At 50.3% G+C, this 10,870-nt stretch overlaps 1 long non-coding RNA gene across 1 annotated transcript; it reads right to left on the bottom strand.

Moving 5' to 3' along the window:
- Positions 1 to 5,177: 5,177 nt before the first annotated feature.
- On the bottom strand, positions 5,178 to 10,870 carry LOC147648666 (uncharacterized). Its single transcript, XR_015279958.1, has 3 exons — positions 10,693 to 10,870; positions 7,549 to 10,603; positions 5,178 to 7,454 (listed from the first exon to the last, which is right to left on the bottom strand). It is a non-coding gene; the product is annotated as an uncharacterized LOC147648666 (long non-coding RNA).

Below are 10,870 nucleotides of genomic sequence, written 5' to 3' on the forward strand. Positions count from 1 at the left end.
GAAGAATGTAAAGACCCATTCAGAGATGCCAGGTTCAGCTGGCCTGTGGCTTTGTGTACCTCATTTCACATGTCCAATTTCACAAGGGCCACTAAAAGAGGCTCATGTTTGCCTTGCTACCCACAAGTGCTGTAGGTATTTCCAGGAGAAGAGGGAAAACATCGCTGTCCTGTGGTGTGGTAGAAATGCCACCACAACTGTGATTGTGTGAGCAAAGCCAGCCAGTGCTTTTTGGGGCAGCAGCAGCAGCTGAGAGTGTGGCAGAGCGGTTTTGACACTCTTTTTAGAGTCCTGCAAACATTGTTCCCGAAACAACCCACAGCTTTGCAAACGTGCCCGAAGAAAATGCAAAGAGAACTGGGGTGTGAAAATCAAAGACTGTTTATCTGTAGAAGAAAAGGAACAAGAATGAACTACACCACATATTTACACTGTAAGAATATTGGTAACAACAACAACAACAACAACAACAAACTATAGAACCTATTTACCTGAGAACAGATCTAACAAAACTCTATGAAACGTATTTACAGGCAACTTAAACAAACTCTAACACTTCTATCCTGAACACAACAACTGTAAAACGTATGTACAGTAGGGTGGCATCTGTGTCTGTGATGTCCCTAAGTCCTGGAAGGAAAAACAAGTAGCACGGTCAGTGCAGTCAGGCACGGAAGGGTGTTCCATGTGCTGCCGGGCTGGGACACTGGCCCAGTGGGACTCTGCTGCCAGAAGGGAGCCTGGCTGGGGGCTGTGGCCCAGGCACTGGAACAGGGCTTGTATGGCCCACAGCAAGCCCAGGCCAGGCCAGGGATGGCCAGCAGAATCCAGTGCATGGGCTAGCGTGTCCCTGAGCAGGAAGTTCCCAGCCTGGCCCCAGGCTGGCAGCAGGGGACCCACTCTGCCTGTGGGGAGCACCTGCCTGTTCTGCTGCTGGCATCGGTCTTCATCCCAAGACCATGTCTTCCTCCTTGTCTTTTAGATCAATATCCATCTCTTCAATATAATCTTTCGTTTCCACCTCCATCTCTTCCTCTGTCTCGTACATATCCACATCCATCTCTTCCTCTCCAGTATCCTCTCCGTCCACTTCCATGGCTTCTTCTCTATCAGTCTGTGTATCGACGTCCGTCTCCTCCTCTCGGTCTGTGCCAGCCTGCAGAGGTAGCAAAATTTCCCAGCCTGTCCCACAGAGCTCCAGCCCAGCCAGGCAGCTGCGGGGTGTCCGCCTCCGTGGAATAGTACCATAGCTCTTTTGGAACAAATGCAGACATCCTGCAGGGATGGAGAGCAAAATCCAAGCGATGGGGAGCTTTGGGGACTGCTGGGGGAATCAGGGAGCAGGTGGCAACAAGGTGACAGGGGTAGGCTTGGAGCAGGGTGAATGAAGAGCGTGCTGGCACAAGGAGCCAAGGGTTGTGTTGTGGCCGTTGCTGGATGCTGGAAGTTCTAGCTGGAGCGTGCACTGTGACATCACCGCCAGGAGTTCAGGCCCAGGCTGAAGAGGACAACGGAGACCGTAGAATGAATGATGGAATCCCTGGGTGCTTGGGCTTGGAAGGGACCCTAAAGACCATCTTGTTCCAAGCGGAGCAATCTTCGCCCAGAATAGGTTGCTCAGAGCCCCGCTCCCAGCTGGCCTTGGATGTTGCCAAGGATGGAGCATCCCCAGCCTCTGTGCACAGCCTGGGCCAGTGGCCCAGCAGCCGGAGTGGAAAAGAGCAGCTTCATTAGATCCAACTTCAAGCTCACTCCTGCAGTTGAAGGGCTTCTCCTCTCTGTGCCCATCTTTCCTAGAGCTGCAGGGAGGCCTCGCCAGCCCCCTTCTCTTTCCAGGCTGAGCATCCCCAGCCCCACACGGACAGCAGTCCGATGCGTGGCAGTCAAGGCTAAAGGGTAGCAAATGGCTACATCAGGAAGTGAGAGATGGAAGCTTTTGGAGATGGAAGCTTTACCTCTAAATGTAGAAAAGAAAGCAAAGTGGAGGGGGAAATGGTGGGACTCTGGCTCTGTTCTAACTGGCGAAGATTTTCTTTTCTTCTTTTCTGTCGTGCTAACCCAAGTTTTGTTGTTTGAAAGGAGGTTTAGCAAAATATCCATCGTCTTCTCCACTGCTGAAACACTGAACAACATCTGGGCAGGCTGAGGATGCAGAGCAAAACCTGCAAATATCTACTGCTGATCGTGATCCTGGGGAATGCAGCTAAAGCCAGCCAAAAGCAATTTCTGGAAAGTCAAGCCTGCTTTACGTTTTCTGGAGTTTGGTTGTGCCAACTTCACCAGTCATTTCTAAAAAAGGAAAAGAAACTCCAAGCAAAAGAGAGAAAAACACAAAGAAACCAACCCAAAGAAACCAATCAAACAAACAGATAAAACACCCCCAATCAAACCAAAGGCAATGAGAAGTTAGGACTAGTTGTAAGGATATCACAGCAAGGCGAATGGCTGCTTCCTACTTGGATCACCATCCAAAGCCACCTAGAACAACTTCTCCAAAACATACCCAACAGGAGAAATGGAAAAAGTGATCCATGGCAGCTCTGCATTGTGGTGAAGGATGAGCATGCAGTGGTCCAGATGCAGCACTGCCCACCCTCCAGGCTGCTGTTTGCTCTGCTGAAAGACTCTTGCAGGACTGTGGCCCCTCTCCATGCAATGGAAATCATTGCCACAGCTCTCAGTTGAGGCACTGGCATTTCCAGAGCCAGATTCAGGCACAATCCTACTGCCTGCTGAGCATCTGGGAAAGCTGCTGAGCATCTTCAGGCCTAGAAGCACAAAAGAGCTCAGGCTCTCCCCGAACTGGGTTTTCAGGGCAGCTTTCCATATCTCTGCAAGATTTCTTCAGCCCTCAACACGTCTGACTTTATGATGTCCAACGATGCATTTGGCTTTCTTCCGTCCTCTTGTGTGCCCGTGAGTAACCTTCCACGTGGATGAAGGAGATTGTGTACAGGACAATTGATTGCGGCATTGCCATTTGGCTTCATTGTCACTCAGTTGAACACGGTCCTTATCTAAGAAGGACTTCCAAGAAATGGGTAGGAGTTTTGGCTGTGAGAGGAGCAGAAAGCACATTTTCTACAGCAAATTGCTAGCTGATGCACTTTCCTCCCTGCCAAAATAGTGATTGCCATTCATCTTCCTGGGAAGAATGTAAAGACCCATTCAGAGATGCCAGGTTCAGCTGGCCTGTGGCTTTGTGTACCTCATTTCACATGTCCAATTTCACAAGGGCCACTAAAAGAGGCTCATGTTTGCCTTGCTACCCACAAGTGCTGTAGGTATTTCCAGGAGAAGAGGGAAAACATCGCTGTCCTGTGGTGTGGTAGAAATGCCACCACAACTGTGATTGTGTGAGCAAAGCCAGCCAGTGCTTTTTGGGGCAGCAGCAGCAGCTGAGAGTGTGGCAGAGCGGTTTTGACACTCTTTTTAGAGTCCTGCAAACATTGTTCCCGAAACAACCCACAGCTTTGCAAACGTGCCCGAAGAAAATGCAAAGAGAACTGGGGTGTGAAAATCAAAGACTGTTTATCTGTAGAAGAAAAGGAACAAGAATGAACTACACCACATATTTACACTGTAAGAATATTGGTAACAACAACAACAACAACAACAACAAACTATAGAACCTATTTACCTGAGAACAGATCTAACAAAACTCTATGAAACGTATTTACAGGCAACTTAAACAAACTCTAACACTTCTATCCTGAACACAACAACTGTAAAACGTATGTACAGTAGGGTGGCATCTGTGTCTGTGATGTCCCTAAGTCCTGGAAGGAAAAACAAGTAGCACGGTCAGTGCAGTCAGGCACGGAAGGGTGTTCCATGTGCTGCCGGGCTGGGACACTGGCCCAGTGGGACTCTGCTGCCAGAAGGGAGCCTGGCTGGGGGCTGTGGCCCAGGCACTGGAACAGGGCTTGTATGGCCCACAGCAAGCCCAGGCCAGGCCAGGGATGGCCAGCAGAATCCAGTGCATGGGCTAGCGTGTCCCTGAGCAGGAAGTTCCCAGCCTGGCCCCAGGCTGGCAGCAGGGGACCCACTCTGCCTGTGGGGAGCACCTGCCTGTTCTGCTGCTGGCATCGGTCTTCATCCCAAGACCATGTCTTCCTCCTTGTCTTTTAGATCAATATCCATCTCTTCAATATAATCTTTCGTTTCCACCTCCATCTCTTCCTCTGTCTCGTACATATCCACATCCATCTCTTGCTCTCCAGTATCCTCTCCGTCCACTTCCATGGCTTCTTCTCTATCAGTCTGTGTATCGACGTCCGTCTCCTCCTCTCGGTCTGTGCCAGCCTGCAGAGGTAGCAAAATTTCCCAGCCTGTCCCACAGAGCTCCAGCCCAGCCAGGCAGCTGCGGGGTGTCCGCCTCCGTGGAATAGTACCATAGCTCTTTTGGAACAAATGCAGACATCCTGCAGGGATGGAGAGCAAAATCCAAGCGATGGGGAGCTTTGGGGACTGCTGGGGGAATCAGGGAGCAGGTGGCAACAAGGTGACAGGGGTAGGCTTGGAGCAGGGTGAATGAAGAGCGTGCTGGCACAAGGAGCCAAGGGTTGTGTTGTGGCCGTTGCTGGATGCTGGAAGTTCTAGCTGGAGCGTGCACTGTGACATCACCGCCAGGAGTTCAGGCCCAGGCTGAAGAGGACAACGGAGACCGTAGAATGAATGATGGAATCCCTGGGTGCTTGGGCTTGGAAGGGACCCTAAAGACCATCTTGTTCCAAGCGGAGCAATCTTCGCCCAGAATAGGTTGCTCAGAGCCCCGCTCCCAGCTGGCCTTGGATGTTGCCAAGGATGGAGCATCCCCAGCCTCTGTGCACAGCCTGGGCCAGTGGCCCAGCAGCCGGAGTGGAAAAGAGCAGCTTCATTAGATCCAACTTCAAGCTCACTCCTGCAGTTGAAGGGCTTCTCCTCTCTGTGCCCATCTTTCCTAGAGCTGCAGGGAGGCCTCGCCAGCCCCCTTCTCTTTCCAGGCTGAGCATCCCCAGCCCCACACGGACAGCAGTCCGATGCGTGGCAGTCAAGGCTAAAGGGTAGCAAATGGCTACATCAGGAAGTGAGAGATGGAAGCTTTTGGAGATGGAAGCTTTACCTCTAAATGTAGAAAAGAAAGCAAAGTGGAGGGGGAAATGGTGGGACTCTGGCTCTGTTCTAACTGGCGAAGATTTTCTTTTCTTCTTTTCTGTCGTGCTAACCCAAGTTTTGTTGTTTGAAAGGAGGTTTAGCAAAATATCCATCGTCTTCTCCACTGCTGAAACACTGAACAACATCTGGGCAGGCTGAGGATGCAGAGCAAAACCTGCAAATATCTACTGCTGATCGTGATCCTGGGGAATGCAGCTAAAGCCAGCCAAAAGCAATTTCTGGAAAGTCAAGCCTGCTTTACGTTTTCTGGAGTTTGGTTGTGCCAACTTCACCAGTCATTTCTAAAAAAGGAAAAGAAACTCCAAGCAAAAGAGAGAAAAACACAAAGAAACCAACCCAAAGAAACCAATCCAACAAACAGATAAAACACCCCCAATCAAACCAAAGGCAATGAGAAGTTAGGACTAGTTGTAAGGATATCACAGCAAGGCGAATGGCTGCTTCCTACTTGGATCACCATCCAAAGCCACCTAGAACAACTTCTCCAAAACATACCCAACAGGAGAAATGGAAAAAGTGATCCATGGCAGCTCTGCATTGTGGTGAAGGATGAGCATGCAGTGGTCCAGATGCAGCACTGCCCACCCTCCAGGCTGCTGTTTGCTCTGCTGAAAGACTCTTGCAGGACTGTGGCCCCTCTCCATGCAATGGAAATCATTGCCACAGCTCTCAGTTGAGGCACTGGCATTTCCAGAGCCAGATTCAGGCACAATCCTACTGCCTGCTGAGCATCTGGGAAAGCTGCTGAGCATCTTCAGGCCTAGAAGCACAAAAGAGCTCAGGCTCTCCCCGAACTGGGTTTTCAGGGCAGCTTTCCATATCTCTGCAAGATTTCTTCAGCCCTCAACACGTCTGACTTTATGATGTCCAACGATGCATTTGGCTTTCTTCCGTCCTCTTGTGTGCCCGTGAGTAACCTTCCACGTGGATGAAGGAGATTGTGTACAGGACAATTGATTGCGGCATTGCCATTTGGCTTCATTGTCACTCAGTTGAACACGGTCCTTATCTAAGAAGGACTTCCAAGAAATGGGTAGGAGTTTTGGCTGTGAGAGGAGCAGAAAGCACATTTTCTACAGCAAATTGCTAGCTGATGCACTTTCCTCCCTGCCAAAATAGTGATTGCCATTCATCTTCCTGGGAAGAATGTAAAGACCCATTCAGAGATGCCAGGTTCAGCTGGCCTGTGGCTTTGTGTACCTCATTTCACATGTCCAATTTCACAAGGGCCACTAAAAGAGGCTCATGTTTGCCTTGCTACCCACAAGTGCTGTAGGTATTTCCAGGAGAAGAGGGAAAACATCGCTGTCCTGTGGTGTGGTAGAAATGCCACCACAACTGTGATTGTGTGAGCAAAGCCAGCCAGTGCTTTTTGGGGCAGCAGCAGCAGCTGAGAGTGTGGCAGAGCGGTTTTGACACTCTTTTTAGAGTCCTGCAAACATTGTTCCCGAAACAACCCACAGCTTTGCAAACGTGCCCGAAGAAAATGCAAAGAGAACTGGGGTGTGAAAATCAAAGACTGTTTATCTGTAGAAGAAAAGGAACAAGAATGAACTACACCACATATTTACACTGTAAGAATATTGGTAACAACAACAACAACAACAACAACAAACTATAGAACCTATTTACCTGAGAACAGATCTAACAAAACTCTATGAAACGTATTTACAGGCAACTTAAACAAACTCTAACACTTCTATCCTGAACACAACAACTGTAAAACGTATGTACAGTAGGGTGGCATCTGTGTCTGTGATGTCCCTAAGTCCTGGAAGGAAAAACAAGTAGCACGGTCAGTGCAGTCAGGCACGGAAGGGTGTTCCATGTGCTGCCGGGCTGGGACACTGGCCCAGTGGGACTCTGCTGCCAGAAGGGAGCCTGGCTGGGGGCTGTGGCCCAGGCACTGGAACAGGGCTTGTATGGCCCACAGCAAGCCCAGGCCAGGCCAGGGATGGCCAGCAGAATCCAGTGCATGGGCTAGCGTGTCCCTGAGCAGGAAGTTCCCAGCCTGGCCCCAGGCTGGCAGCAGGGGACCCACTCTGCCTGTGGGGAGCACCTGCCTGTTCTGCTGCTGGCATCGGTCTTCATCCCAAGACCATGTTTTCCTCCTTGTCTTTTAGATCAATATCCATCTCTTCAATATAATCTTTCGTTTCCACCTCCATCTCTTCCTCTGTCTCGTACATATCCACATCCATCTCTTCCTCTCCAGTATCCTCTCCGTCCACTTCCATGGCTTCTTCTCTATCAGTCTGTGTATCGACGTCCGTCTCCTCCTCTCGGTCTGTGCCAGCCTGCAGAGGTAGCAAAATTTCCCAGCCTGTCCCACAGAGCTCCAGCCCAGCCAGGCAGCTGCGGGGTGTCCGCCTCCGTGGAATAGTACCATACCTCTTTTGGAACAAATGCAGACATCCTGCAGGGATGGAGAGCAAAATCCAAGCGATGGGGAGCTTTGGGGACTGCTGGGGGAATCAGGGAGCAGGTGGCAACAAGGTGACAGGGGTAGGCTTGGAGCAGGGTGAATGAAGAGCGTGCTGGCACAAGGAGCCAAGGGTTGTGTTGTGGCCGTTGCTGGATGCTGGAAGTTCTAGCTGGAGCGTGCACTGTGACATCACCGCCAGGAGTTCAGGCCCAGGCTGAAGAGGACAACGGAGACCGTAGAATGAATGATGGAATCCCTGGGTGCTTGGGCTTGGAAGGGACCCTAAAGACCATCTTGTTCCAAGCGGAGCAATCTTCGCCCAGAATAGGTTGCTCAGAGCCCCGCTCCCAGCTGGCCTTGGATGTTGCCAAGGATGGAGCATCCCCAGCCTCTGTGCACAGCCTGGGCCAGTGGCCCAGCAGCCTGAGTGGAAAAGAGCAGCTTCATTAGATCCAACTTCAAGCTCACTCCTGCAGTTGAAGGGCTTCTCCTCTCTGTGCCCATCTTTCCTAGAGCTGCAGGGAGGCCTCGCCAGCCCCCTTCTCTTTCCAGGCTGAGCATCCCCAGCCCCACACGGACAGCAGTCCGATGCGTGGCAGTCAAGGCTAAAGGGTAGCAAATGGCTACATCAGGAAGTGAGAGATGGAAGCTTTTGGAGATGGAAGCTTTACCTCTAAATGTAGAAAAGAAAGCAAAGTGGAGGGGGAAATGGTGGGACTCTGGCTCTGTTCTAACTGGCGAAGATTTTCTTTTCTTCTTTTCTGTCGTGCTAACCCAAGTTTTGTTGTTTGAAAGGAGGTTTAGCAAAATATCCATCGTCTTCTCCACTGCTGAAACACTGAACAACATCTGGGCAGGCTGAGGATGCAGAGCAAAACCTGCAAATATCTACTGCTGATCGTGATCCTGAGGAATGCAGCTAAAGCCAGCCAAAAGCAATTTCTGGAAAGTCAAGCCTGCTTTACGTTTTCTGGAGTTTGGTTGTGCCAACTTCACCAGTCATTTCTAAAAAAGGAAAAGAAACTCCAAGCAAAAGAGAGAAAAACACAAAGAAACCAACCCAAAGAAACCAATCAAACAAACAGATAAAACACCCCCAATCAAACCAAAGGCAATGAGAAGTTAGGACTAGTTGTAAGGATATCACAGCAAGGCGAATGGCTGCTTCCTACTTGGATCACCATCCAAAGCCACCTAGAACAACTTCTCCAAAACATACCCAACAGGAGAAATGGAAAAAGTGATCCATGGCAGCTCTGCATTGTGGTGAAGGATGAGCATGCAGTGGTCCAGATGCAGCACTGCCCACCCTCCAGGCTGCTGTTTGCTCTGCTGAAAGACTCTTGCAGGACTGTGGCCCCTCTCCATGCAATGGAAATCATTGCCACAGCTCTCAGTTGAGGCACTGGCATTTCCAGAGCCAGATTCAGGCACAATCCTACTGCCTGCTGAGCATCTGGGAAAGGTGCTGAGCATCTTCAGGCCTAGAAGCACAAAAGAGCTCAGGCTCTCCCCGAACTGGGTTTTCAGGGCAGCTTTCCATATCTCTGCAAGATTTCTTCAGCCCTCAACACGTCTGACTTTATGATGTCCAACGATGCATTTGGGTTTCTTCCGTCCTCTTGTGTGCCCGTGAGTAACCTTCCACGTGGATGAAGGAGATTGTGTACAGGACAATTGATTGCGGCATTGCCATTTGGCTTCATTGTCACTCAGTTGAACACGGTCCTTATCTAAGAAGGACTTCCAAGAAATGGGTAGGAGTTTTGGCTGTGAGAGGAGCAGAAAGCACATTTTCTACAGCAAATTGCTAGCTGATGCACTTTCCTCCCTGCCAAAATAGTGATTGCCATTCATCTTCCTGGGAAGAATGTAAAGACCCATTCAGAGATGCCAGGTTCAGCTGGCCTGTGGCTTTGTGTACCTCATTTCACATGTCCAATTTCACAAGGGCCACTAAAAGAGGCTCATGTTTGCCTTGCTACCCACAAGTGCTGTAGGTATTTCCAGGAGAAGAGGGAAAACATCGCTGTCCTGTGGTGTGGTAGAAATGCCACCACAACTGTGATTGTGTGAGCAAAGCCAGCCAGTGCTTTTTGGGGCAGCAGCAGCAGCTGAGAGTGTGGCAGAGCGGTTTTGACACTCTTTTTAGAGTCCTGCAAACATTGTTCCCGAAACAACCCACAGCTTTGCAAACGTGCCCGAAGAAAATGCAAAGAGAACTGGGGTGTGAAAATCAAAGACTGTTTATCTGTAGAAGAAAAGGAACAAGAATGAACTACACCACATATTTACACTGTAAGAATATTGGTAACAACAACAACAACAACAACAACAAACTATAGAACCTATTTACCTGAGAACAGATCTAACAAAACTCTATGAAACGTATTTACAGGCAACTTAAACAAACTCTAACACTTCTATCCTGAACACAACAACTGTAAAACGTATGTACAGTAGGGTGGCATCTGTGTCTGTGATGTCCCTAAGTCCTGGAAGGAAAAACAAGTAGCACGGTCAGTGCAGTCAGGCACGGAAGGGTGTTCCATGTGCTGCCGGGCTGGGACACTGGCCCAGTGGGACTCTGCTGCCAGAAGGGAGCCTGGCTGGGGGCTGTGGCCCAGGCACTGGAACAGGGCTTGTATGGCCCACAGCAAGCCCAGGCCAGGCCAGGGATGGCCAGCAGAATGCAGTGCATGGGCTAGCGTGTCCCTGAGCAGGAAGTTCCCAGCCTGGCCCCAGGCTGGCAGCAGGGGACCCACTCTGCCTGTGGGGAGCACCTGCCTGTTCTGCTGCTGGCATCGGTCTTCATCCCAAGACCATGTCTTCCTCCTTGTCTTTTAGATCAATATCCATCTCTTCAATATAATCTTTCGTTTCCACCTCCATCTCTTCCTCTGTCTCGTACATATCCACATCCATCTCTTCCTCTCCAGTATCCTCTCCGTCCACTTCCATGGCTTCTTCTCTATCAGTCTGTGTATCGACGTCCGTCTCCTCCTCTCGGTCTGTGCCAGCCTGCAGAGGTAGCAAAATTTCCCAGCCTGTCCCACAGAGCTCCAGCCCAGCCAGGCAGCTGCGGGGTGTCCGCCTCCGTGGAATAGTACCATAGCTCTTTTGGAACAAATGCAGACATCCTGCAGGGATGGAGAGCAAAATCCAAGCGATGGGGAGCTTTGGGGACTGCTGGGGGAATCAGGGAGCAGGTGGCAACAAGGTGACAGGGGTAGGCTTGGAGCAGGGTGAATGAAGAGCGTGCTGGCACAAGGAGCCAAGGGTTGTGTT

Source organism: Cyanistes caeruleus, chromosome 31 (assembly GCF_971803275.1).
Source record: "Cyanistes caeruleus chromosome 31, bCyaCae1.hap1.1, whole genome shotgun sequence".
NCBI lineage: Eukaryota > Metazoa > Chordata > Aves > Passeriformes > Paridae > Cyanistes > Cyanistes caeruleus.